General features: G+C 35.5%; 1 protein-coding gene and 1 pseudogene across 2 annotated transcripts in view; both read left to right on the plus strand.

Moving 5' to 3' along the window:
- TRPC7 (transient receptor potential cation channel subfamily C member 7) overlaps positions 1 to 25,176 on the plus strand; it is a 148,660-nt gene that overhangs the window by 17,896 nt on the left and 105,588 nt on the right. The gene's annotated exons all lie outside the window — the stretch shown is intronic.
- On the plus strand, positions 2,698 to 3,128 carry LOC120304369 (annotated as a pseudogene).

The following is a 25,176-nucleotide window of genomic DNA, read 5'->3' on the forward strand; positions in this document are numbered from 1 at the left end:
TAACAATTGCTTTCCTAAGATAAAAAATGGAAAGGAACAACAGCAGGGAATTTCTCCAGTAGGATAGGATGCTTGTCAGCTCTCTTAGACTGAATATCATACAAGTTGTTGTCAGATATTCAACCCAAGAGGATTTTATTAAAGAAGTTTAGAGTCAAATAGCAGGAGTAGTTTAAGAATTTAGGGTGGGATATTAGAATAGTCTTATGCTGTCTATGCTGACTGGATATTGCTTTCCAGTGTTAGGAGCTCTTTTTTTCCCAATCCTGTTGCCTGAAGACCTTTTAACTGAAGATATTTGGGACACATCTGAGCATGTGCTTAGCTATGAGATTATGATAAGAGGATCCATTGACACCATCATCAGCTGATGAGATATTAAGCTGAAATTGAAAATAAATAAACCTTATTTAGAGAGTGAATTCAAACTCTGATATTGCATGTTGTCTTATCGATATGTGTTAGTAGAGACCAATTTTCTCTTTCCTCTTGGAAAACACTTTCTGCTGAATTTCTAGTTCAAAAAGAAGAATTCTCATCCTAGTATAGTTACTAGTATAATGGCTTCCTTGTATCCTTGTATCTGACTCTCCATCCACTTTGATGACTATTGGTTTGGTTGACTGGTGATGATGGAAAACATGGTCCAACATCTGAGACTGTGAAATTATACTACTACTACTACTACTACTAATACTACTACTACTACTAATAATAACAACAATAACAACAACAACAACAACAACAACTATGGCAAAAGCAAGCAAGGGTAGTACCAATAGTAATAGGCTCATTGGGTGCAATCCCAAAACAACTGGAGCACCACTTGAACACCAATGGCACTGACAAATTCGCTATTAGTCAATTGCAAAAGGCGGCCTTACTAGGAACTGCTTCTATCCTGCGATGATATCTGTAATACCATCAAACATCCACATCTGCCTATCCCAGGTCCTAGGTAAGGACTCGATAGGTAGACAAAATGCCAAATCCAGTCTGAACATCTGGCTGACTGTGCGATGATCCATAATAATAATAAAGTTGGAAGTGACCTTGGAGGTCATCTAGTCCAACCCCCTGCTCAGGCAAAAACCCTATACTATTTCAGACAAATGGCTGTCCAGTCTCTTCTTAAAAGTTCCAGTGTTGGAGCATTCACCGCTTCTGCAGGCAGCGGTGAATGCTCCAACACTGGAACTTTTTAAGAAGAGACTGGACAGCTTCTGGAGGCAGGTTGTTCCACTGGTTAATTGTTCTAACTGTAAGGAAGTTTCTCCTTAGTTCTAGGTTGCTTCTTTCTTTGGTTAGTTTCCATCTATTGCTTTAGATAGTGTTCTTTCCTGAGCTTAGTAATAAGACAGTATTTCATAAGAACAAATGAAATATAATGCTTGGAAATGATTTTTGGCACTGCCTCCTGAACAGCAAAAGAATGGATTCATGATAGTTCAAAACTGAAGTGAATTCTTGGCTCAGCCTTTTATTCATTCTGAAGATATTACTCATTGTTATGAGAAAAGTTGTCATTTCCTTCTGAACTCATATGCATGGGAGTGTGCAGTTTGTTATGTCCATGAGCATATGAAACATTTTCCAAAACTTTTCATATTATGCTGGAAAATAAACAGCACATTTTAAAAATAATTAAATACTGATATATGGTTGCAACCTTGTGCTTAATTTATCTTTTAATTTGGAAAGGTAGGTACAACTATAATACTCCTGAGTCGCAGAAAGAACTTGCAGAAAGAGAATAGCGATTTCAGAAGAGTTTGGGAATATAGTGTATTAGCATCACAGTGTATAGTTTTATCATCAGCCTGCTGAGAGGTTAGGAACTCTGAAATATATAGATAGTTCCAGAAATCTCATAACAACTATAGAAAGCACTTTATCATTCCTTTAATATAGCCTTCGTCCCCCAGAGAAAAATAGCAAGTACAAGAAGAAAGAAAATGAGAAATATCCTCAAAAACAGCTGCAAAGGGAAAATGATATAAATATATAGTATTCACAGAAAAATCAAACAGGTTAATTTTTAAATGCAATAGTTTTTTAATGATATTAATGGAGATGATGCTGTTAAGCAGAAAGAGAATACAGTTTGGTGAATTGGGGGTTGTACTGATTTTTTCTAATATTTATTTACTTATTTATATTAGATTCATATACATTTTTATATTCAGAATATCATGGCTGCTTTCCATAATTCTTCGAATAGAATTAAATTTCAGGTGGAGAGTATATAATTCAGATATACATCCACATATTTAAACTGCATTGATCTTGTGGATATTAAAAAAGCTCAGAGTCACCTCATGATGAGATAGGGGGCAAACAAATTTAATAAATAAATAAAATAAAATAAGCCAAAATTGGGACAACCTAAATCATAATTTTTAAACATTGTTTTTAAATGTACTCTTTATTTTAAAAGAGTTCAATATATAGGTACACATGAATGAAAAAGATTAAACAACCTATAGAAAAAGAAAAAGAAAAAATAGAAGTAAGAGAAAAATGAGAATCAAACACGAAATCAATCTTACATTTTGCATTTACAAGTAGTCACTGGTTTACAAAAAAAACTGTTTGTAATCAGTTAAAATATTATTGTAAATATGCTAAAGAAGAGCATATTTCTTCACCCTTATATGTGCAAAAAGAGCTTTTTTGTCATTTTCGACTCGGGATGTGGCAGCGCGATGGGCAAGTGTCGTGGACTTCGTACAGCCAGGAAGCTGCGCAGCCACCATCGTGAACAGAAGTGGCATGACAAACAATATAAGAAGGCCACTCTGGGTACTGCTCTGAAAGCCAACCCTTTTGGGGAGCTTCTCATGCTAAGAGAATTGTCCTGGAAAAAGTTGGTGTAGAGGCTAAACAGCAGAATTCTGCCATTAGGAAGTGTGTTCGAGTTCAGCTTATCAAGAATGGCAAGAAGATTACAGCTTTTGTTCCCAATGATGGCTGTTTGAATTTTATTGAGGAGAACAATGAAATCCTGGTTGCTGGCTTTGGTCGGAAGGGTCATGCTGTTAGTGACATTCCTGGAGTTTGCTTCAAAGTTGTTAAAGTAGCCAATGTTTCTCTTGTACAAAGGCAAGAAGGAGAGACCCAGATCATAATTCCTGTGATGCTGTGAATGGATCTAATAATATGTGCAAAAGAGCAGATAAATCACAACTTCCAAAAGGCAATCCCTAATATATGGAATAATTACTGCTGAATATTTATTATTTTAGCCAGCCCACATGTTCAATTAAACCACAATTCATCACAAACAGTTAGATTCCAGACCTCTAGTATATAATTCAAAAACAGCAATAGATTAACAGCTTTAACATTTAAAGATTTCCCCATAAATCTTCTTATAAACATTCAAATACTGTGCCAGAAAAGTGTCAACCTATATTATATGAATGTCACCTCACTCATTTTACACTTCTGATATGATGAGGTTGTTAATCAATCCTTTTTAAATGTTCCCAGTAAACTTTAAAAGAGTCTCTGATTGAATTAGTCTCTTATAAAAATATTATTTAATATTCTTTAAGATCTTAAATACATGTTGCTATGAGATACTGCAACTCTGTATTCCAAAGGTCCTTCAGAGAACTTAATAATAATTTCAGTATTAAAAAAAAGTACTGCAAACTTAGAACAATCTAAAATGCATTCCAATATTGATTGCAATGTGGGAGTTTTAGGAGCTGTTAATATGTGGGGACCTCACTTACAAATGAATAGATGTTTTCACTGTGCTGCCAATTCACAATTTTACACAATCAAATTCCTTCTGCAATATCTCAAATGGTTCAGAAACTTGATTGCTGATAAGCTATTTCAAAGTATTAAGATCTAGTTCACCACATTTTAAAAAAATAAATTTTACCATTATCTTTAATTGGAATGATACCAAAATGTAAAATTATTATGTGAATAGGGGCTAATATTATAGTTCTATCACAACATCTTCCAATTATGTCTTGTGGTCTTTAATGTAGGCCAAACAATGGAATTGTGGTTAAAATCAGAATTATGATTATCTTCCTGCTATCTTGTTCACTTCACTGGTCCACTATGTTTACAAGTGTGTGTGTGTGTGTGTGTGTGTGTGTGTGTGTGTGTTTAAATAAATAAATAAAGAGAGAGATAAATAAATAAAATTATTTTATAAAAGAAATCGCTCCTGATGCCAAGGAGGTCACATAGTGACTATCTTACTCTGGTTCAACTGATCACTCCCATTTCAAAATTCCAAATTCATTCTTGAAAATAATCGACATGCTTGAGCCTGATACTTTGTTTCACAACATATTTGTTTCAATTATTTTCTATTAAAAGAAATTAAACATAATAAAATGGGACAGCCCTTCAGTGCCCAGGGCACTGCACTGTGGACAAGGATTTTGAAACTTTTATTTTCAAATGTTGCTTTGGTTTATCTTTATATATAGTATCTTCTCTCTTCTTTGTCTAGTTTTAGCTGCGGTTATTAGATTAGGTTTCATCCTGAAATGAGTTCTATATTGGATCTTTAGTGTTGTTTTTCTCTAGGAATAAATTAATACAATTTACCTCCTTTGCTTTCCTGCCTGTGAATTTCTCCTGATTTCTGATTGGCCACAAGGGAATGTGTAGAGGTGCTTAGTCTTATCCAGCAGATTTCTTCCTAGGTGTAATTTAGTTCTTAAAGAATACAAGATAAAGAGTGGGATATTAAAAAGGGGAGAGGAATTAAATCAAACTAAATTAAAAACAGTTCCCAGGTTTTTTTTTTCATTATAAGACCCTTCACTGTGTTTCCTTCCTAAAGACCATGTTTATTAGAAAGAGCTAAATATAAGGAGCTAAATATAAGGTGAATAAGAATTCCTTCAATAATACTGCAGAATATAGAATAACAAGTTATAATGAGTGTTATGAAAGTTATGACATTCTTTAAAACAAAACCAAAAAAAACTAACAGCTTTCTAAATAACTAATTCAACTGGCAATATTTCATAAAGTTCAAAATGTTTCTGGAACATACTCCAAATTGATTCAAAATCTTAATAATCAGAAAGGCTTTTAAAGATTCTCCCCCATGAAAAAGAAAATAAAATGTGCCTTTCTCCTTATAATGCCAAAGACTCACTCTCAAATAAAATGCTATCATTGAAGATTGTTTGGCTTTAATGAAAGGTTTTATGTTAGAAATAGTGCACTCTTAAAAGAATGCTAGACAGCTGAATATTGGCGCAAATGATTTAGCTGGGCCCAGCAAGTGATTGCTGGCAGCTTTCCATTTACCTTTTTGAGTTCCTGGGCAGCTGATGGGTTTCCATTTGCTCTCAATTTGCTCAGAATTCCCACCAAGTTTGAACACCTCTTTCATACTTCTCCTTGAATGAAACTTAATGCTGCATCTTAATGGGAGCCAATTTCATTTCATTCCAGATCCTGGCAGCTCTGAGTTGAGCTCTTATCATCAAGTAATTGTTTGCAATATAAAGCTTTACTGAAAGTTTGGAATTAGTCTTTGATCTTCAGAGCCATGAAAGTCTAAACTAGTTTGGGATGCTGCTTTATCTAGTAGATACAGACCAATAATGAATGAATGGGGGAAAGTTTTATTTGACTTTGATCCTACTAACTCTCAGAAGCTGATTCAGGCAAGAGAAGAAACATATTTGCCAGAAGGCTCATGAGATTTAGGATAAAGTATAGAAAAGACAGGGCTAGTTCAGGTTTATTTACATCAAATTATTTACACGTAATAACTGACATTTGGAAAAATCTTTGGATGTCATAGACAAGCTTGAACACTTTTGGATTCCATCAAAGCTTAACAATGGGCTGCAGCTTGGGAGGTGGAGATGGCTATACCTTAAGTGATACCTAAGCTGATTTATTTTATTTGCTCATATCTCTTAGATTACATTAATTATTTGTCCTTAAATCTTTCTCTGAAATGCTCAAGGACTATCTTTTGATGGTGAATGTTTTGTTTGTTTGTTCAGTTTTTATTCTAGTGGAAGAAGTCTCTGTGCAAAACTCTGCTCAGAAAACTCTTGTTAGCATAAACAGAAAGGTCTTTTTTGATCTACCTAACCTTTTTCTTTATCATGAAGTTTCAGCATGCAATGCTCTTCCTCTTCCTCATCTGATTCAGATCATGCTGTTTCAGCCCTGACTCATCTATTTTTTAAAAAATTGGTCAGTGATTGTATGGTGATAGATGATTTAAGATAAGACTGAAATATATACATACATGAACAGTAGCACTTAGGTGTGAGAAGGGAATTATTTATATATGCACATGATAGCACTAAGGCATTGATCCATAGCAGTATAAAAACAGGCACTAAGCAGCAGATCCATAGAAGTTATATGTATAAGAGCATACATATAACAGGCATGTATCCTGTGTTCTGCCATGACACATCTGTATCAAGGGCTGGTTTATAAGCTTTATAACTATCATGCTGAGTGTTCATTAATCATATGTACAAAACAAGTTGTCAATTAAACATGTGAGGTACCAGCATATCAGTGAAATATCCTTCCTATGAACTCCATGGTGTCTCTATACCACTCTTACCACATTATGAATACCTGAATGCAGCCTGGGATTTGCTGTTCATTTAGTATTTTTTATACTAAATTTTCTGGAGGGGTTAAAAATGGTGTCAGCCAGTGTATTTAACAGGGCTTGCAAAATTTGGCTGTGGAAAATGTACAATTAGGTGAAAAGCCACTTAAGCCTCTTGAGTTACAAGTTGTCCAACTCCAATTTAGAGTAATACACAGCTAGAACACCATCTATTATCCAGGGTTTTTTCTAATCATCAAAATTACATATCATAAGGGCACTTTTTTCTGTATCATATAAAAAGTCTATAAGGGGTTTCCAGTTAGCCATAAATGTAGGGTTTTTTTCCTCTCTGATCAATGAAGTTAATTTAGCTATCTCTGCAAATTCCATCATGTTCACAGCCTTTTCCTTCAATGTTGGTAGTGCAAATCCCCAATGTCTAAGGTTTAGAATATAAAAATAATGTTGGGCATGGAAGCATTCTTAGTAAGCAGTAAAAGTGAAGCATCTTATTAAGGGTGGTATCATAAGTACTGCAAATTAATTGATTAATTTTTAGCTTCATTCCATGGGAAAAGCCATTATACTGTGTGCAAAGTTTAATGAAAAACAATTTAGAAAAATAGCTTTAATGGGGGAAACAACTTTCTTGTTTGGAAAGCTGCTAGCAAGTATTGTCAATCAAGAGTGAAATATCTTTTTTATTCCAGCACTGCTAAAAAGAGTGAGTTGCGGCCATTCAATAAATTGTTTTCTTTTCAGATTAAAGCAATTCCCTTGATAGTTTCCCTATCCTAATTTATCCATGCATGATACAGTATATGGAAGAAAAGCCACAAGGGTGCTACTGAAGTTCAGTTCAAGGATTCCTGATCATTTGCACATGAACAGCATATGGATTACTATTCAATTCTTGCCAAATATCACCACAATCAGAACAAAAAAAGAAAAAAGTAAAATATGAGAAAGGGACTCCAGAAGATGGTAGAGGACAGGAAGGCCTGGATGAACGTTGTCCATGGGGTCGTAATGGATCGGACATGACTTTGCAACTAACAACAGCAATGAGAAATAGTACTTTAGTTCTAAATGGATGAAAGTATTTTGCTAAGATGTATGCTGCTTCTTTGTTAGGTAGGCCTCAAAAAGAAAACTAGTCTGAATAAGAAATGTTACTACTATGAGAACATTTATTGCATTTCTAATTAAATAGTTTTGGCTTTAAATTAATAAAGTAGCAATTCCTTCTAAATATCCACTGTATATGGCCAATAGAAGGTTGAAATAGTATGTATATTGGCTTCTCCCTTTTGGAAATCAGTACTTGTTTATTTTAATTCCTAGACTTGACATACTGTAGTTTATGACTTCTTTGAAATGAATTGTGTAATACAGGCAAATCAAAAACTCTTTGTAAAATAATAAGTCATTGATTTAAATCTTAAAGAAAGAAAACTCTAGAACTTGATCTGACACTGTACTGAATTCCCTCCATCCCTCTATCCCTTCCTATATTATCTTTCTCAGATAACAAAAATATCTGAGACATTCCAGCATGCATAGTTATTCACTTACTCATTCATTCATTCATTCATTATCCTGCTTTTATTATTATTGCAGTAGCCTATAGATCCAAATGATGAATGAAGTACATTATAGTTACTGCTTAAACTACTTTCTAGACAGAATGACTAAATACATGGCATCACTGAATTTTGGCTCAGAGACAGTATCTTTCAGAAAAGGATGTTCAGCACAAACAACAGTAAACAATTATTCTTTCAAAAATGAAGGATATCTCTTTTCTTGCAAGCTGTCTTGCTTTTTCCCCCTTGGAAAATTGTTCAGTCTATTCACTAAACAATGTCAATAGGTTTAAATACAGAACTATTGATTGGTATTGCATTTTTAGAACAGCTCTCCAACGTTCAGCTTTGGAGGACTGTAAAGCTTCCTTTTTTTTTTTGTCAGCTCTTATGGAATACAGCTGGATTGGCTTCACAGCAACAAGCAGCTGAAATAAAGGCCTATGACCGTGGTGGCGAACCTATGGCACGGGTGCCAGAGGCAGCACTCAGAGCCCTTTCTGTGGGCATGTGCACCATCACCCCAGTCCCAGGCCTTCAGCTGGGTTTTATAAAACCTTTTCACTTTAGGCCCCCGCCGCTGTATGAAAAAAAAAAGGTTCAATCAATCAATCAATTTCAACTTCTCGCAGGAAAAAAAAAGATCACGCAAAGTTGGAATTGATTGATTGATTAAACCTTTTAGTCCCACCCAGTCTACCGTTACCACCACAGCCATGCCCACCCAATGGGTCACACCCACCCAATGGGCCAACCCACCTGGCACCCGATGATACATAAGTGGGTTTGGGGTTGCAGTTTGGGCACTCAGTCTCTAAAAGGTTTGCCATCACTGGCCTATGAGAAAACTCAGATATCCATTCTTGTTCTTTTCAGATATGCCGTTGCCCACTATTGCTGTTTCATTTTTTTTGTCAAAGATGTCTCCATCCAAAATCTCACTTGCAATATTTCCTCCTCCAAATTTATATAAGAAATATATATGATCCCTTATAAAGAAAACCCTATCCCCAAAACCAGTTCTTATATTGATATTATATGACAGAAATTTGTATACTGAACTTCAGTGATTGACAGCCATGAAACATTCAATGCAGGTGAGAGAAATTCAGCCTCTCCATGAGGCACTGAAGCAAAATAGGTATGTTCAGCTGTTATTCAGCTTTCCTAACTCTACTTTCAAATGTACACCATAATGATATCCTCAGATGCATAAAATGATCGCCTTCAGATGATCCCCTCACTCAGTGACAGAGGGGAAATCAATGTATGACTCAGCAAAATATTTTAACATGTTGATTCAAAGAGAGAAATGTTGGTTGAGTTCATGGCTTGGACTGGCATTGTATATGACTAGAAAAAAAATACTTTGCTTGGTTGAAATATAGTACAGGGCAATAGAGAGTACTAGGATTCCCACTGATTAATTTTTTTTCCTCAGATTTCTGTTGGTGAAATTTCCATACTGTTGACTTAATGAAGAATTCCTATCAACTGCATTATTATTATTAAGTCAGGAATTTTTGTAGAGATATTACAGGTTCTACAATAGAATGACAAACATAAATATTCTGGCACAGCTCTATGTATACAGATAACCCAATGACCTGTTTTTAATGAAACTATAAAATCCAGGTGCTTCAATGAAAATTGGCAGTTTGAACATTCATTGCAGGAAAAAAAAGGAACATGTATGATCTGGAAAACATTACAAATGCTTCCAAATACCAGGGATGCCAATTTTATGTATTCTAACTGCAAGATCATTCAGATGGGTTTATTCCAGGTTACAAAAAATATAATTATAGCCATGGTTCATTTCAGAATACTGACTTTCTGGGAGATATAAAGGTCAGAATCTAGAAATCTAAATATCTCTAAATCTAAATATAATATGCTCTTAATCCTCTTTCTTCCACAACTGAAGGTCCCATATCAGTTGTCAGGGATAATTTTACAAACAGCTAGTATTAATGACAAAGATTTTTTGTAATGGAAAAACATGAATGTGGTTGAGTTTATCCAATATCTTAAATATTGTTTTAGATATTTTAATTCTCATGTGTCCATGAAATATTTAGAACCAGAGCTTTAAGGACATCTTCCACTGCAGAGAAATTCATGCACTCAAATGGGAGTTATGTATGTCCCAAAATTCAGAGATTGCTATAACTCTTTCAATGCCTTTTCAAACAAATAATAATAATTAATCAGTCATGCTGACATGTGCCTGTTTAAAATCCCCTTTAAAAACTCAAATTCATTCTTAATATTATTTAATTTAGAATACTTCGGCTAGGGAATTTTTAAAAATTGTTCACTTCAGTTTTTTCTACTTTTATGTGGAATATCTGAATTTATAGGCGTCTTGTCTTTCTTTAATTTCCAACCAAATCTCCACCCATCTTGATATAATATATAGCCTCCCTTTAGACCTAAAAATATAAATTAATTTTCACCTATTGGGCATTAAGCAAATCTATATATAAGAAGGCAAATAGGTAGTTGAAGTAATACACAAGAACCACAAAACTCTACCAAATAAATTTATGGTATTTGTGCGAAACTAGATTGTTTTGAGCCAATTCAGATGTGGAGAATAATATCTCAGTTTTTGAAGTTGCTAGTATGATATGCTGAAATTTATTGCAAAAGAACTAGGCTACATCCTTTTTCCTCTAATGGGCAGGCAGACTGAAACTGAAGCTCTTATCACATTGTTGAATGGATGAGGGAGAATCATTTATTTGTTGTACTCTGAGATCTAAGGTGACTTGACTGCCATCTCCTATTACAATTATGGGCTGCTCATTTATCTCAGGGGTATATATTCACTAACAGTCTATTTTCACATTGCACAATATATTTTGCTCAGAGCAGTCCCACTAAACCCTTCCCACTCCCGCCATCAGTGTCACTCAAATGGCATTAGATTTTCTTTAGGATTTATTTGTTTAAACATAAATGGCCACAGAAGTAAAATCTTATAGGTGTTCCATTGATGAAGATTTTCCCCTCATACAGCCAGACTGAACACTGATGCCATCGGATGCCATTGGCGGTGGGTGGCATAATGCTCTGGGCCCGAATGTTCCTCATTTATAAAAGCTATAAGTTGTAGATCCCCCAAATAAAGGTTCACGTGTACAGATGTATATCACAACTCAGATACTACAGGCAATTTATATCCTGTACATCTTGATAAATATAATACTTTCCAAAGCACTATAGCTCAGCATCATCCAAATACTGAAGTGACAAATCCTGTAATAACTGACTCCAATAAAGTTGTAGCAAGTTCAACCATAAATCACATTAAGCCTGGATTAGGAAGAATGCTTAGCGTTTTACCAAGCTACAGGTATATATGGAAGAAAGAGATGAAGTTGCTGATTTTGAAAAAAAAAATAAGCAATCTTGTTAGTATTTTGGATCAGAGGACCTCAAGAGGTTTGAGATATACAGGCTATACTGGAAAGTCAGAAAAAAAACTGAATGGTAGTCCACTTATTTTGGGTGTCAAGAAGACTTCATCAAATTATTCAGGTAGTTATAAAAAGAAAATCTGAATTTGAGGGAATGTTTTCTTTCTTTTAATATTTAATTCTATACTTTTTTCTAGTGCCTGTGTGCATGTATAAATAGTACCCTTCTCACCCCTAGGAGTGCTGTGTGTGTCTTCCTTAATCTTGGGTCCTCTACCAGAGGCTTGGGAGTTGTGGGTTCTGTGCAATAACTTAACTGTTACTAGCACTGCATATTTCTGGACAGAATGCTCTAAGCTTGTTCCTGGGATCTGTTTGAGCATTCTCCCAGCTTAAGAATCACAGCCCTGAGTGTCCTTATCACCACTGGACCATGTTGGCCTTTACTTTCTACGTCCTCTGTAGTTCCTCCTTCCGGCCCTGGTACTTCTTCAGATTCTCACACTCTTTCTTCCTGATGTTGCTGTCACTTGGCACCACTACATTTATCATCACTGCTGTCTTCTAGTCTTTGATACATGGTTGATTGGCCGATACCTACCTGACAATTTCTATCTGGAAGTCCTACAGAATTTTAGCTCTATTAATCTCCACAACCCTCTGCAGAATCTTCCATCAGGACTTGGGAGTTCTATCCCATACGCTGTGCAGATGTTCCTGTGCACAATGCCAGCTATTAGGTTGTACCATTCAGTGTATGGTTTTCCTGCCTGTATGTTACACTGCCACAATATGTTGGACAGTCTCTGAAGCCTCTATGATTGTCTCTACTTTGGATCCTGTCCAGTGTGACAAACACTTCTATGGATCTGCAGCTTAGTGCCTGTTTTTGTACTGATATGGATCAATGCCTTAGTGCTATCATGTGCCTATTTAAATAATTCCATTCTCACACCTAGGTGCTACTGTTTATGTATGTATATATGTATGTATGTATGTATGTATACACATAGACACACACACATATTCCTTTCCCTCCAAATAACTCAGAAAGTTATGAGAATAGGTGGTACCTTGCTCAATAGTAGCAACTGTGAGAGGGATCTTGGAGTCCTAGTGGACAATCACTTAAATATGAGCCAGCAGTGTGCTGCAGCTGCCAAAAAAAGCTATTACAGGGCTAGGCTGCATTAACAGAGGGATAGAATCAAGATCACATGAAGTGTTAATTCCACTTTACAATGCCTTGGTAAGGCCACACTTGGAATACTGCATCCAGTTTTGGTCACCACAATATAAAAAAGATGTTGAGACTCTAGAAAGAGTACAGAGAAGAGCAACAAAGATGATTAGGGAACTGGAGGCTAAAGCATACAAGGAACGGTTGCTAGAATTGGGTATGTCTAGTTTAATGAAGAGAAGGACGAGGGGTGACATGATAGCAGTGTTCCAATATCTCAGGGCTGCCATGTAGAAGGGGGACTCAAGCTATTCTCCAAAGCACCTGAAGGCAGGACAAGAAGCAATGGATGGAAACTAACCAAAGAGAGATGCAACCTCGAACTAAGGAGAAATTTCCTGACTGTTAGAACAATTAATCAGTGGAACAACCTGCCTCCAGAAGCTGAGAATGCTCCAACACTGAAAGTTTTTAAGAAGAGACTGGACAGCCATTTGTCTGAAATGGTATAGAGTTTCCTGCCTGAGCAAGGGGTTGGACTAGATGACTGTCAAGGTCTCTTCCAACTTTATTATTATTATTATTATTATTATTATTATTATTATTATTATTGTTGTTGTTGTTGTTGTTGTTGTTGTTGATCATTGCACAGTCAGCCAGATGTTCAGACTGGATTTGGCATTTTTGTCTACCTATCGAGTCCTTACCAAGGACCTGGGATAGGCAAATTTGGATGTTTGATGGTATTATAGATATTGTCACAGGATGGAAGCAGTTCCTAGTAAGGCCGCCTTTTGCAATTGACTAATGGTGAATTTGTCAATGCCAATGGTGTTCAAGTGGAGTTCCAGTTGTTTTGGGATTGCACCCAAGGGGCCTATTACTATTGGTACTACCTTTGCTTGCCTTTGCCACAGTCTTTCTATTCCTATTCGTAGGTCTCTGTATTTTGTTATCTTCTCCAGTTCTTACTCGTCTATTCTGCTGTTTCCAGGCACTGCCACATCCACTATCCAGACTTTTTTGTCTTTCTTATCGACAATTGTTAAGTCCGGGGTGTTATGTTGCAGGTGCTTGTCTGTTTGAATTCTGAAGTCCCAGAGCAGTTTAACTTTATCATTTTCTATGACTTTCTCTATGTTATGGTCCCACCAGTTCTTGCTTACAGGCAAATGATATTTCTTGCAGATCTTCCAATGCACCATTGTTACTACTTTGTCATGCTGCTGTTTGTAGTCAGTCTGTGCGATCTTCTTGCAGCAGCTTATCAGGTGGTCCACTGTTTCTTCAGCTTCTTTGCATAGGTGGCACTTACTGTCTGTTGCTGTCTTCTCAATTTTGACTTTGTATGCATTTGTCCTTAAGGCTTGGTCTTGTGCAGCCAGAATTAGTCCCTCGGTTTCTTTCTTCAACTTTCCTGCTCTTAGCCATTGGCAGATCTTGTTATTATCTGCTTTCCCAGCTATTTTTTTAATGTACTGGCCATATAGTACTTTGTCTTTCCATGCCTCTATTCTGTTCTTCATTTGGTCTTTTATTATTATTGTTGTTGTTGTTGTTGTTGTTGTTATTATTATTATTATTATTATTATTATTAAAAATATACAGAATGAGTGCTACAAAGGTACAAATCAGCACCTCAGGGAGAAGAGTAGAACTCATAGTTTCTAGTCCAGTGCTGCTCCTGCCTTCCACTAAAGTGGTTCACACATTCATTTGTATGGATAGATAAATATATGAATGGATAATGCATGAGGTAATTTTCCATGAATAATCAGATTTGCATTTAGCTCTTCTACTTCATTCCTCTATTGAGAAACCCTGTCATTTATCTACTAGGAACAGATGCTTTATTGTAAACCTACATAAATGCTTAGAGATATCAGTCAGGAAGAAAAACATTTTAATTAACCTGAGAATCAAAGAAATGTGGATTAGTTGTGATGTGAAGTTGAAAGCCAATTGAGATTAGAATGGTGTGAAATACCGGAGCCATCAAAAAGTGAATTTTCTCAGTAAAATTGCTTCATAAAACTTTAAATTGAGGTGGAGGCCATTTAATATATTTTAAAAACAGGAGAAGTTTAATACATGGAAGTTTCTCACAGAATTAATATGCTTTAGAGTTTACTTTTGCTTTATACTCACAGTGTAAACTGAAAAAAAAAACCCTAAACAAAATAAACTGCTTCATTTTCTTTTATCTAATACGTTGTTTACCTGAAATGTGCACAAGAAAAGTTCTCCGGGGAGTGAGAACGTGTATATATGCAAAGATATTTTTATACTTAACATCTCCAAGATTCTGATAATTCAGAATCTTGGAGCTGTTAAGTATAGAAGCATCCTTTCATTTTCTCAATAAATTCCAATGGACAGATATCTAAAGCAACTTCACCTTCTGCTAATATCCGCATCCGGCAGGAATAACCTTTTAAGAGAAGGATGAAACCTGAGCCCAGAACTGTTAAAACAGCATTCTACCTCTTTTTTAAAATTCCACACTTCTCTTTTTCTAGCATGCTGCTTTTTTCTCTTTCATTCAGACATCTCTTTCTGGTATTCTGTCCTTTTCTATTAACTCATCTAACCATCATGAAAACAGAGTGATTTTTTTTTCAGTGATCAGATTCTATTCTTTCAAAGGACTTTTGAAGTTAGGATGAGGATCATACAAAATTTGAGTAGGAGCTACTTGCGAGTCAAGCCTCAGAGACTACTCACTTCTGGTTTATATAGTTCTGTTCAGATAAATCTCCTTTGCCAGAAATACTATAGCCACATTCATACACCTCAGTTATGTGATTTGCTAAAGAAGGAAGAAACAGAGACATTCACCTTTTATACAGTTTTATATTTCTGTTTTGTTCATCCTTGGAAAGAGAGAGTGTGAGAGAGAGAGAGAGAGAGGGAGGGAGGGAGGGAGGGAGGGAGGGAGGGGGGGAGATGCATTTTGAATTTCTAATGTTCTTAAGTATTGCCGGCAATATTGAGGAATATTATTAAAATGCAAATGAAGGATGGAAAAAGAAAAATGCTAAATTTGTTTTTCAGAGATTGGTCTTTAACTTAGAAGAACTTATATATTTCAGCATTTTCTGATGAATAAAAGTAAAGATTTTTTTTTCATTTCTTTGTGACATTTTTATCCCACCTTTGCTACTTTAGAAAAAGCCAAAGAAGGAATATTACTCAATCCAAGTGACTGCTTGATACAAATGGACACACAAACATGTTTAAGCTTGATTATTTTTATGTATATTATTTGTTTTATTGATTTCTCATCATTCTAAAATAGTTTATATAATATTCTTCTAATTTTATCCTTATAACAACAATTCAATGAAATGCTGGGAAACAGTCATCCAGCCTAATGTGGCTGAAAGTGGACTCAAACCTCCTTCTCACATTCAATCCATAACTTAATATTTATGTTTACTGACTCTCATGTTCAACTGATTGACTAAGTATGTATCATCAAATTAGTGTCAACTCATAGTGACCACATAGACCTTTCTCAGAACTATCTGGAAACCAAACTTCCAAGAGTGCACTCATTATTAATCCATCTATCTTCTGCAGGTCCTGATCTTCTTCTTCTTCTTTTCTACCTTATCTGGTAACATAGTGTTCTCAAGAAAGAAATTATTTGTTTTCATAATGTGTCCAAAATATGATAATCTGAGCCTGGTCATTTGTGCCTCAGATTAGAATTTTGGATTGAAGTAGACTACCATCCATTAGTTAGTTTCTTGGCTATGCATGGCACTCTCGGGGGTCTTCTCCAAAACCAAAGGTCAAAAACATCAATACTCTTTCTATCTTACTGTTTCAAAGTGCAACTCTCACTTCTACAGAGCATCATGAGGAAAATAATTACCTGCACAATTCTGGTCTTTCTGGGTACAGATACATCACAACATCTGAATATCTTTCCCAAAGGTTTTCATACTCTAACAAGTGCTAACCGGTGTCATATTTCTTGACTGCCAATTAGATTATTTGATACTTGATCCTAAAGGGCAAATGGCATCCTAAATGCTAATTACTTGGTCTTCTTCTTTATATGAATTGAACTTCTTCTTTTTCACTGTGCTGTTTGGCTTTCATTAATAGAACTTGTATATTATTTGGATTTTCAGCTATCAAAGTAGGGTCTTCTGTATCATGCAGGTTATTGAGATCTTCCTCAGTGGCATGTTGAGTGCCATCTGACCTGAGGATCCCATCATCTGGATGCTATAAACAGGAAATATATATTTTAGTCAAATAAATTTTGTGGGTTTTTTCTGCATTGACAAATGTTTTAAGACAGATGATAGCAGTTTCTGTGAATTATGTTCCTGTCCATGCAATGATGAAGGAATGGTTTTGCTCTATGTCTAAATCACAGAATTAATAATGTAATCAATGCCTGCCCCAGCTGTGTACTTTGGAAGGGGATCCAAGCTTTATTTAGGCATCACTCTTTGTTTATCAGATTGAAGGCAGATCTGGGGACATTTTTTCTCCTTTCTATTCCTTGCAATATAGTTAGAAGGATGAAATACAAAGCATTGTGGGAGAGTTCTGTAAGATTCAAGCTACTGAATTCTGGAATATTTAAAAGGAAGCTTAGTCATTTCTGTGTGAAAAAGAAAATTTCTGGCCAATTGAAAAATTGAGAAATGGAAAAAACATTCAGAATGAATCCTGACTGCAAGAAATGTTCTTATTATTCTTATTAGAAATATTAAGGTTATGCAATCAGCACTAATCCGATTCAGTTTTTCAGTTCAGGACATTAATATAATCTAATTTCATGATTCAAAACAATTTAGAAAAGTAAGCTGATTCAATTTTCTGTTAATTTAGAAGCTATGGTGTTGCACATGCACAAAAGTCCTCCAGATCTTCAGCAATTGATTCTGCTACATCATACTTGATTGGAGGATTCAGTACAACTTTCTAATTTATTCAGAAATTTCATTTGGAGATGTATCAAACCAGCTTCTAATTGTATCTCCAAGCTAAATCTGTCCACAGCCTGAAGAAACAATAAATCTAACTTTGCATTACTTATGGACCATTTTCCATATATAAATAAAAAGTTATGGGTGACAGAAAATTGTCTTTCATTTTCTGCCTCAGATAAAATCATAATTACTATCTCACCCGAGGGAATTCATCCCAAGGTGCATAGCTAAATGAATATGGAGATTCTCGGTCATCCAGGTTAAGGTTGTCCCAAAAGTGCTTTTTCCAAAGGCAGAACCGAAAAAGCTTCTTGGATGAAAAGCAAAATATCTTCAAGGAAACCCAAAGAAAGTCCAGATGCCTTTGGGAAAAGCACCTTTGGGTCACCCAAGGGAAGTAGCCATGTTAATTTGTGGAATCCCTTCAACACAAACTCAAGACCTTTGTGGCACCTTGGAGACTAACCTTCACATAGATCTTTATGGATTCCCATCTTTCTTCCCATCAGCTATCGGGAGTAAAGTCCCAAGGAAGATTTTATATACTGTTCTTGGTGGAAGTGGAAAATGCATATAACTACTAATTTTTAGCTGCAAATTCAATCCTTGGCAAGAATGTGCTCTCTCCCATAGCCTTCTTTGATTCTTTCAAGGGGAAGAGAAGTTTTGTTCTTACAATAGCTCCCAAACTGACACTGAGATTACCTTGCTACCCTTGGGAAGGTGTATACCACTGCCTTGACTTTTTGATGGAAGACAGGCAAATCCCAGAGAGGGCAAAGAAAAGGAAAAAGGTTCCTTTATGTAAGCGTTTAATAGTATGTTTTACTACTAGTTGCTCTTTGGAAGCTGATAGAATTGAAAAGCAGAATAGAAAGTTGTGAAATGAAAACAAACAGAAAATAACGTAAGTTTAAATGGTAACAAAGAGCAGATTTTCTCTTGTTCTATATCTTAAGCTTATTAATGTTCTACCTATCACGGGGCTGATCTTTATTTACTTTTCACAACACATTTTAAACATTTAACCAGTCTTAGGCAATTGCCTCTATGAGTTTTAAAAGCTGCTTAAATGCATTGCTCCCTAATGCCATGGAAGTTGTTTGTTTGCTGTTTCAATAGATGATATTTTTAAAAAAATGAAAACAGCTTTGGATAATTCAGAAAAGCCATCTAATAATGTTTAAATAGAAAACAAATGAATCAGTATTGCAAAATTAAACCATAATTAGAGATCCTTATATAAGAAATATTGTATTGCATGTAAGACAGAGTGTACGTTAATATTACAAAAAGGATCAGTGTTATTCTAATTTAACTTTCTTGGCTGATGTGTTTCTTCTCTTATGCATTTTCCACCAGGCACCCTCGGTATTTGACTGCTTTCCAAACATATGGCAGCCTGCAGAAACAATAAATAAGTAGAAGGAAATGCAATTTGGCAAAATGCATATTATGCACATTTTTCTTAGGATTGTTTGGTAAATATTTATAAGCACTCGAGGTATTTGAAGTGTGCAGTTCTTTGAAAAGTGGCATTGGAATTAAGGCCTGTTTTTTCCTGCTTGTGTCAAAGGCTTTGCTTGCTTGTGTCTCGCTCTCTCTTTATTGGATTTGAATCAGAAGGCTGACACCACAGTTTCACATATTTTGAAACCCCATAAATTTTTAATGAATGAAAACTTGGATAAAAAAAACTGATCTCAAACCTAACCATTTGAATCAGAGGTATCATCCATAGTGGGGAAAGTGGTTAGAAATACTCAAAATGGTATCTGCAACGGTGCAATTAACCCCTCTCCCCCTCTGTTTCACATTTGGCATACACGCAATTCATGCCATTATTTAGAATGAATGAAAAAAAACCAAGTAAAAGCACTGTAAATACTGCAAAGCTTGCTGTGGTATAGTATTTTTATTTGGTAATGGTCTGGATCTGTCTCTTTTCTCTCCTGATGCTAATGCCTCAGTGGGCTTTCGGAACAAAAGACTAGATAAAGAAGCAAGCCATTATGTCTATTAAATAAAGGACAGGAAATAAAGTGAGAGTTTTCTTTCTTCTGAGGCTATGATATATTTAGCTACTTTAAAGGACAATCCCAGTCTTCAAAGCCAATGAGTATCTATCAAATAGATTTTCAGGATGGGGCCAAAGAAAAATCTCAGATGGAACTCTTTCCCTATACTTTGCTCCTAAACTAATAAGTGGAAGGGCTAGAATGAGAGAGTTGGAATGCCTACTAAACCATAGCTCCAGGAGGACTTTTAAAGTATTTTAAAGCTATTGGGCTATTAGTGTTTTTCTAATCTTGGATATTGCCCTGCAAACATTTCATTATATGAGGGAAACTTTCATGTTCCTGTTATTTTTCCCACCAAAGTGGTACCTATCTATCTATTTGCATTTGCATGCTTTCAAACTGCTAGGTTGGCAGGAAAATAATTCCTAATGTTAATATACCACAGATTTATTTATTGATTGATTGATATTTCATACATCTTCCTCGGAGACTGCTCCTGAGGTAAGTAAACTCAAAGTAGAGGATGCATAGTTGAAACAGTATAAGTACTTTAGTTTTATTTTATACCCTACAAGTCAACCAGTTTTTGATTCTCGTGGAAATATCTTTGCTGCATCTCAGAAATTTTTAAGCTGTTATTCTTTTATTAATTAGCAGCAGTACCTTGATTGTTCTCTTCTAACAAATATTCAGAAGCATACTTATTTTAGTTCCTTCTGAATTGAGAATGTGTATAGATTTGAACAGCTGTAACAGTATTAGAGGATTCATTTAGAAATAATCAGCAGATAATTACAGAGGGCCCACTTAAATTGCAATGAATGGCAAGTACCAGTAGCTCTTTCAAAAAAGCAAAAATTACACATTTTTATCTCCACAGGGACCACAAGGAGCAGGAAAAGTCTAATTTGAAAACCTTGTGTTATGAATGAGTTTGAAAAACTGTCATTGTAAATTTTAGAAGGAAATAATGTTCTGATTATTTCTTCAGATGGATATCATCAGTAGAATATAATAATTAAAATGAATATTTTTTTAACTAGTCCAAACATGCACCTCCAAGTGTCTTGCATCATCTCAAACCAGTCCCATCAAGATGCTCAGTCTGTTATTTAGTCCTCTAATGTAGATTCCAGATGCTGTAGTTATACAATTAAAAGCCCTTTACAGACCTTTGAGTTCAATATGAGAATGTGGTAGACTGAAGGGCTCAAAATGTTGGGTTGAAGACCTACTTTCCCTTCTTACATACTGTATGTAGGTCACAGGAATAGCTACACAGAGCTACCCAAGATTCTCCTGTATGCATTTTTATTTCATTTACGTTTTTACATTCCTAGACTATTTCAAGGGCTTATCAGTTATTATATTACCATGTGCTACATTTGTTTTGCCTTTGGCTATTGCTGAAAGCTGGGATGTGTGTAGGTTTTATATTTATTATGTTTTCAGACAAAAACAAATTAGAGTCTGAAGCCTGACCACTATGAAGCTTTTCAAATTCCAGAAATGGTCTTGAAGGAAGTTTTGCATGAAACTCTTAAAGGACAAAAAAATGTGCATGGCCCTGTACAGTGAAACAATTTTTTGCTTATACATTTGTGTACCCCTTCTGAATCTTCTGCATATAGAATGTGTTAACTTAGTGCATATTGTAGGAGTTTTTTGGATTACCAAACCTATACATCCATATACTTATACTTCAGAACTGAAAAAGCATCTGAAAAGACAATGGTTTTAGCCACTGCCATTTTTTTCCTCTGAATTCCTGATAAACTCAACATTTTGCTGTAATTTATAGTTTCAATAGTAGTAGTAATTATTTCTCTTTTTATGTTGCCCTTTCCCAAAAAATTAGGCAAGCACATTCCTTAGTTTTTTTATTTGTAGCAGTGATTGTTATATTTAAATTATATTAATCCCAGATGGCATTCATAAACTTTCATCTGATGTTCCCTAAGTTTTATTTTCAACATTGCTCAAAAAAACTAAAGGCCTGAATAACACCTACTGCCTGTTCTTTTGGCTGATCTTGGGTCACAAAATAACACTTTATTCCTTGGAAGTTTTTTTTTTATCTCCAAGGCGCCATATCTTGTCGTTTCATGATCTTTATCACAATTCTCTGCAGCAAACTCTCAGATGTAATAAACTCTATTTGCCAATATTTTCTAAGCACAATTTCCTAAGAAATGTAGTAAAATAAAGGGCTTTGGGGCTGCAGCATATTGCTGCTAGTCAGTTGATACAAGCGTGTGATTCAACATGATATTTTGGCAAGGCACTTGTGAGTTTAGAAGCAGAAAAATACCTTAATATATATCAATGTATTCACACGCTGTTTTCACAATTACTAATTAAGGACTGGCCCAGTGTTATATGCTGGTAAATAAATGCATAGAATTGGGAACAACAATTCCTATGCTGCAAGAAACCATACCCTTGTACTAATGCACCAATCAATTCAGGGTAATGTGCTGATGGAATGTTATCTGTCTGTCTGTCCATCTGTCTGTCCATCCATCCATTCATCCATCCATCCATCCATCCATCCATCCATGCATTTATCTAGTTTTAAATAGATAAATAAAAATTAACTCAATCTTATATTGAATAAAGAAAACAAAAAAGAGAAAGAAGAAGAAAATAAAAGTGCAGGAAAAAAGGATAAAAATAAATAGAATAAAAATCTTCCATTTTCCTCTGCAGGAAATACAAATACAAGTCGTTTGAAATGGTATAGGGTTTCCTGCCTGAGTGGGGGGTTGGACTAGATGACCTCCAAAGTAGCTTCCAACTTTATTATTATTGTTGTTATTGTTATTATTATTTATGATTATAAATTTATCTCTAATTCTATGATTACAAAAATAAGTTAACTTTTTATTAGCCTTTTTTTCCCTAATCATCAAAACCACATTATAAGTGCATTTTTTCCATTTCCTTATGTCTTTAAGAGGTTTCCAATCAGTAATGGAGTGCTATGTATCAACAAGGGATTCCACGATAGCAACCGGAAACCTGACAGGCTGCAAGAAAGCCATAGTTTTATTAAAATTCATCTTTTCCCACCAAAAGCTGTCCTCATTGTCTCTGTTACACTAGAATTTAGCTTGTGGCTCCCAATTACAGGGGTAATAGCTTCTGTCTAGCTAACAGCTAGGACAGCTGGCTCACACAGAGTAAACCCATCTTTTTCAATGACAAAAATGCAGATACACAAAAATTGATACCACACATAGAATAAATCATTTTTGACATCACAAATTTCATACATAATTCACACTGTTTGAGGAGAATTTTCTGCTGCCAAATGGAAGTGTCCAGGAAGAAAGGGCATTACAAGAAGCCTGGGGTTTCAATAAGTTTTATGAGTTGGTATGCCTTGGGTTACACAGTCCCATGTCTCTTTCTACATTCCTTGGATATGATATAAAATCCAGCATATATCAAGTCACAACCTTTTTATCCTCAAGTTCTACATTAATCAGAACTTTTTTATAATAATATCTTGTCCAACTCCACAAAACTCATCACATCAACTCTCTTCATTGGTTATACAAATGAACTGTGCTGTAAGCAGTGGTGGGATTCAGCCAGTTCGCACCAGTTCAGCAGAACCAATAGCAAATTTTTTGTTGCCCAGGCCCAGAATGGACTTCCAGAAGCAGCATCCACACAGAGAATTGGTTGTTCACATATTTGAATCCCACCACTGGCTGCAAGCCTTAATATGGAGTCACTTGGGCCTATTTTATCACAATCACCCATACAGTAGCACAATCCCATGCTGTGAGGTGTGAAAATAAGCACCATTGTACTTGCAGAAGATTCCGTACCCAATCCGTGTGAATTCTCAGCAAGGCTAGAAAAACCCCTGCCAAAAAATCCCAAAGAGTTACTGCCAATTATTATTGACAATGTTGGGCTAAATAAACTAATGTTTTAATTCAGTATGTCATATTTCTAAATTGTTGACCCTTTATCCAAGAGTATTGAGGAAGATTTGCTTGCTTGCAAACTTCCAACTAGCTGGGGTTCCCACACACATTTTCCTGTTGTGTAGGATCATATAGGATGTCATGTTCCATCAAGGCTTTAGTAATGATAGCCAGTGTTAGCTTAGGATGAGAAGAGATGATGTAGCATGATTGAAGAAAGCATATCTTTACACTAGGAACTTGGTAGTTTTTACTGGTATGGTCAATAGGTTCAGAATTTCAAGAGTAATACTAAGGTTGTTAGGTTGAGGGCTCAGTCTGTATAATTATATACTGTCTTCTTTCAGTACATAGATTAACCATCTATGTACCAACTGCAGTGTTAAAATTATGTTCAGTTTTTATACTAGAACACTTGCATGTCCACTCATGTTAATAATTATTGGTCCTCAAATCAAATATTGATAAAGGAAATTCCTATTAACTATCTCCTATTAATGATATAATTAATAGGAGATAGTTAATAGAATCTTCCTTTATCAGTGTTAATTGATTATTTTAGAATGATATCCTACTATGAGGTAAAAGACGTTAAGGAGTCAGTTTTATGCCTACTGGATAAGGATTTCAATCTAAGTCCCTACTAGTATGATTCTCTAATTAATACACTTTAGGGACAATTTTAACTGCCATTTCTCATTTAACATTTATCATACTAATTAAGTGCAACAAGCATTAGAAAGCAATTTATTTACCTTATTTACAGTATAACATTGATATACTGTTTTTTTAATAGACATTAGGGTTCAATTCAACACAGGGAAAATTCAAAATAAAGCAGAGTAGAAAGTTTTAAAAGGGTTGATCCATAGAAGGCCTACACAGAATCCATAAAGCTGAAAAATAAAATGACATTTCACATCGTCAATAGATAGTCTGCAGATTTCTTATGTTGTGGTTGATTGCTTGATTATATATCTTTCCAAACTTAATTAACTCATCAAAGTTTAACTTACAGAGATATCTTGAATCTAGGAGAGCTTGTACAATAACTACCATTTGTATTTACTGGGTTTGGGTCCATCTACAGTATTAACTGTAGATGGACCCAAACCCAGAAAGGCTGAGCGCCAAAGAATTGAGGCCTTTGAACTATGGTGCTGGAGAAGACTCCTGCACCCTTGGACTGCAAGGCGTTCAAACCGGTCAGTCCTAGAAGAGATCAACCCCAACTGCGCTTTAAAAGGCCAGATCCTGAAGTTGAAACTCAAATACCTAATGAGAAGAAAGGACTCACTGGAGAAGGGCCTAATGCTGGGAAAGATTGAGGGCAATAGAAGAAAGGGACAACAGAGAATGAGATGGCTGGATGAGTCACTGAAGCAGTAGATGTGAACTTAAATGGACTCCAGAAGATGGTAGAGGACAGGAAGACCTGGAGGAACGTTGTCCATGGGGTCGCGATGGGTCGGACACGACTTCGCAATT

Source organism: Crotalus tigris, unplaced genomic scaffold (genome assembly GCF_016545835.1).
Source record: "Crotalus tigris isolate CLP2741 ecotype Arizona unplaced genomic scaffold, ASM1654583v1 scf7180000017638.2057652, whole genome shotgun sequence".
NCBI lineage: Eukaryota > Metazoa > Chordata > Lepidosauria > Squamata > Viperidae > Crotalus > Crotalus tigris.